Source organism: Lactuca sativa, chromosome 2 (assembly GCF_002870075.4).
Source record: "Lactuca sativa cultivar Salinas chromosome 2, Lsat_Salinas_v11, whole genome shotgun sequence".
NCBI classification, from domain to species: domain Eukaryota; kingdom Viridiplantae; phylum Streptophyta; class Magnoliopsida; order Asterales; family Asteraceae; genus Lactuca; species Lactuca sativa.
The window spans coordinates 28,161,433-28,165,679 of record NC_056624.2 but is presented as its reverse complement, the minus strand read 5'-3'; the positions used below and the strand labels follow the sequence as shown (position 1 = coordinate 28,165,679).

The following is a 4,247-nucleotide window of genomic DNA, read 5'->3' as shown; positions in this document are numbered from 1 at the left end:
TCCCTGAAATGAATATACGTACTATAACGGACATATCAATAACAAACTTTATCCTATTTACATGTACATTAGAATTCAAATATTGTGCAAATCTTTTGAATTAGAAAATGAATATTCGTCTAACTGGATCCCTCGGATTTCTCCTTACTTCACATTTTCAAAAGTTAAAAAGAATTCATTTCCATGTTTAGTTTTTAAAACTTTGATGGTTATTTCTGTCCCGCAATCCATACATTCATCACATCCTTTGTTACAACTACATGTCTTTGAAGATGCCCACAAAGGCTGAAAGAAATGCAATTGGAATTGATCTTGGAACAACCTACTCCTGTGTTGCTATCTGGTTTGATAAGCATAATCGAGTTGAGATCATTCCAAATGAACAAGGTAACAAGATTACTCCATCATGCGTAGCTTGGAACGAGACAGAATTCTTAGTAGGTGAGGCAGCCAAAAATCAAATCAGCAGAAATCCTAAAAACACAGTTTTTGGTAAGTTCGTTCAACGGTTCAACCAAAAACCCTAGCCATTCCCTTGTTTTACTATCTAATCTATAAACCGATGAACTTTATGCCATTTCTTTCACCAATTTCCAGATGTTAAACGCTTAATGGGAAGCCAATTCAGTGAAACTAGGGTGCAGAATGACATTAGATCATGGCCGTTTAAGGTAGTTGAAGGGTCTGATGATAAGCCAATGTTTGTGTTTGAAAACGAGGCTGAAAACAAGAAGCTTTCACCTGAAGAAATATCGTCCATGATTCTAAAAAGACTGAAAGAGTCTGCTGAAGCATACATTGGAACAACATGTAGAGATGCAGTGATTACTGTTCCTGCATATTTTAATGACAAACAACGACAAGCAACTAAGGACGCTGCTACACTCGCGGGCCTCAATGTCATGCGTTTGATTAGTGAGCCCACAGCAGCAGCAATTGCGTATGGAATAGATAAGAGTGCTGACAAGAATCGTCAAGAAAAGAATGTTTTGGTATTTGATTTGGGTGGAGGAACATTTGACGTGTCTCTTCTTAATATCAGCAAGGGTGGAAACATTAGTGTTAAAGCTGTGGGTGGCGACACTCATTTAGGTGGCGAAGATTTTGACAACCTAATGGTGAATTATTGTGTCCAGCTATTCATGAAGAAAGAAAAGAAGGACATGAGTAAGAATGCAAGAGCAATGGTGAAGTTGAAAGTTGCATGTGAAAAAGCGAAGAGGGATCTGTCGTCAACCACCCTAACATCAATTTAAATTGATTCCTTGCACGAGGGAATTGATTTTTGTATGAAATTCACCAGGGCAAAATTCGAGGAGCTAAATGCTGCTTTCTTCAAGATGTGCATCAAGCATGTGGAGAATTGTTTGAAAGATGGGAATGTGCATAAGAAAGATGTTGATGATGTAGTTATTGTTGGTGGGTCTACACGGATTCCCAAAGTACAACAAATGTTGATGGAGTTCTTTGACTCAAAGCCACTATGCAAGAGCATTAACGCGGATGAAGCTATTGCTTATGGGGCAGCGGTTTTGGCTGCAAACTTAGGTGGTAATGGAAATGAAAGTGTGCGTGGATTGATATTACAAGATGTGACGCCTCTCTCCCTTGGCATCTCGATTAACTTAGATAATGTTATGAGTGTTGTGATCCCAAAGAACACACCCATACCCACCATCAAGGAGGGCATGTATAGAACATTATTCGACAATCAAGAAAATATGAAAATCGCTATATATCAGGGTGAGAGCAAAAAGGCCAAAGAAAACATCTTCCTTGGCTCGTTTGTGCTTCGTGGCATTCCTCCAGCTCCTGCAGGGTCACAAGAGGTAAAGGTTTGCTTTAACATAGATGCCAATGGCATTCTCCATGTCTCTGCTGAAGTGAAATCCACGGGTAATACACAAAGTATAAGAATTGATAAGTGGAACTTTGTCTAAGTATTAGAGTATGCTGAAAAAAGGTTTAGCGATATGGACCGTTTTATTTTTGCTTAGTTTTTGAGCTGATTTCAGACTTTTAAACACTAGCTTCTACGTTGGTTTGTGAACATTTTTGCTATTGCTTCTGCTAATGTAATACCTACCTTAATAATTTATCTTTGTTTTAGATGCTATTTGTTTTCAATTTCTAGGAAATAATTTATTTTTCGCTCAAAGCAGACGAGTCAAAGTTGTGCGTGCATGTTGGAGGAACAAACATGAAATTGAATAGACAAAAATATTTAGTTGATTTTTAAGAATCGAGACTTGCATGGATATCATGTTCAGTCCAATTCTTGTGGAATTGTACATTTAGATGTGTTTATATTTTTGGTATTTTTTGTTGTTGTCTATTCGCCCAAACGAATCAAAGAATAGATGTGTAAAACGGGTTGTAGCTAATGTTATACCCGTCCAGTGGACAAGTTAACAAATATAAAAACACTATATTGATTTACTTTCTTCTATAGCATCTTTCTTTCATTTGTTCCCATATTAGCAATGTACAATGACAAATATACCCAATTATATTACATATGAATGAATAAAAAAATTGTAATAGATTAAAAGACAATCATATAAAAAAATAGTAATTGATTAAAACACAATCAAGTGACATCAAGTTCAGCACAAAATACCATATTACAAAAAAGGTCAAAGCTATTGTTTAATTACATCTCAAATTCATTCCAATAATGTTCATTGTCATAAATATATTAACAATGTAAACTGTTATTCTCATGTGTCTCACAAGGTATATTGATGCTCAGGTGTCACCTGTATCATATAAGACCAAAATAGAATGAAACAAAAGTTCATAAGAAAATAATGGATAATACGATTGTTATAGAATTGATGAAACATCACATGGTCTCAGGTAACCAATAGTTACTTGAAATATGGATGAAAAAACAATAGATCAATTTTTCTTTCTTTTGTAGCATCAAACTTTCATTTGTTCGTATTATAGCATTATACTATATGTGTTGTGTTTACGTGCATTGTGTGAATGTGTTTGTATGTGATTTTGTGTGCAATTGCATCTTCATAAAAATAAATGGAATTATTTGTTTGGAAAAATAAGTAGTCTTAGATTAAAAACTAGGAAAAATGTCATTGAAGTCTAACGAAACTATTCTCTTTTTGTTTAAAAGGTCTTTAATGTTATTTTTTGGCATTCTAGAGGCATAAAGTCTATGTCGACCTATAAAAAACAATATTAATCTTTTTTTTTCCGGTTTCACCGGTAAAATAAAGATGACGTCATGTATATGTATATGAAACCATTATGATTTGGGGTTTGAAAAATCAGCTCTGCGGATTGTAAAGTCAAGCTACAAAGAACACCACTTTAATGGCTTCCACACTCAATTTCTTCTTTTCCTCCTCATTTGCTCTGTTAATTTCTTCAATCACTACAGACATAATCCTTGTTTTCTTTGTTCTCTCTACCTAATTTCAGTTCTTGATAACTGGAACTATGATGATCCAAATCTATGTGCATGGGAAGGTGTCACCTATGAAGATTTTTCTTGGTCGGGTACACCTGAGTCTTTCTTGGACGTCATTTTGGTTCTTCCCAATTTTCATTTTCTTAGTTCCATTCCTCAGGATTTTGGAATGATTTAGCATCTTCGTTCTCTTGATCTCTTTATTAATTCATTAAATGTAGTTTACCACCTTTGATTTTCATCGTCGACGATCTCCTGGAGTTGATAGTTGGGTTGCGAAGTCTTAAGTTGCTTAATCTATTGGATAATGCATTCTCCAGGAAATTACCGGAGACTCTAGAGTCTCCACCACAACAACAATCACAGTTATTCCCGAAAAAATGGACCTGTCTTTATCATCATCAACCACAACAGGAGCTCCGACCATTGTCGCCGGAGATTTAGCTGGTATTGGGCTTTTCGTCATTCGTTTCCTCTATGCCTACAATTTAGGAAAGAAGAAGATGAACTAAAATCTAAATAAAAATCCATCGACGAAAGCCAAAACCAAAATCCAAGAATCTAAGGTTTCAAAGGATATTTACAATACCAGAGCATTGTCCTCCAAGATCTATTCATGCTTGAATGGTGTCACTAGAGACGAAACATTGGAAAAACGACTATCGGGTGTCCAACAATGATCGCAAAAACAAAGAAGCTGACAATCGACGTCAAGGTTGAAGATAAACAATAGTGTTTGGTGATTATATATGGTGAGACAGAATCATAAAGCATTAGTCTTTGTGGTTTGACTTTACAATTAAGTTACTACCCC

General features: G+C 35.5%; 1 pseudogene; it reads left to right on the top strand.

Annotated features, from left to right (window-relative positions):
* The first annotated feature begins 272 nt into the window (after positions 1-272).
* LOC111917858 (heat shock cognate 70 kDa protein-like) lies at positions 273-3,945 on the top strand (annotated as a pseudogene).
* Positions 3,946-4,247: the final 302 nt, after the last annotated feature.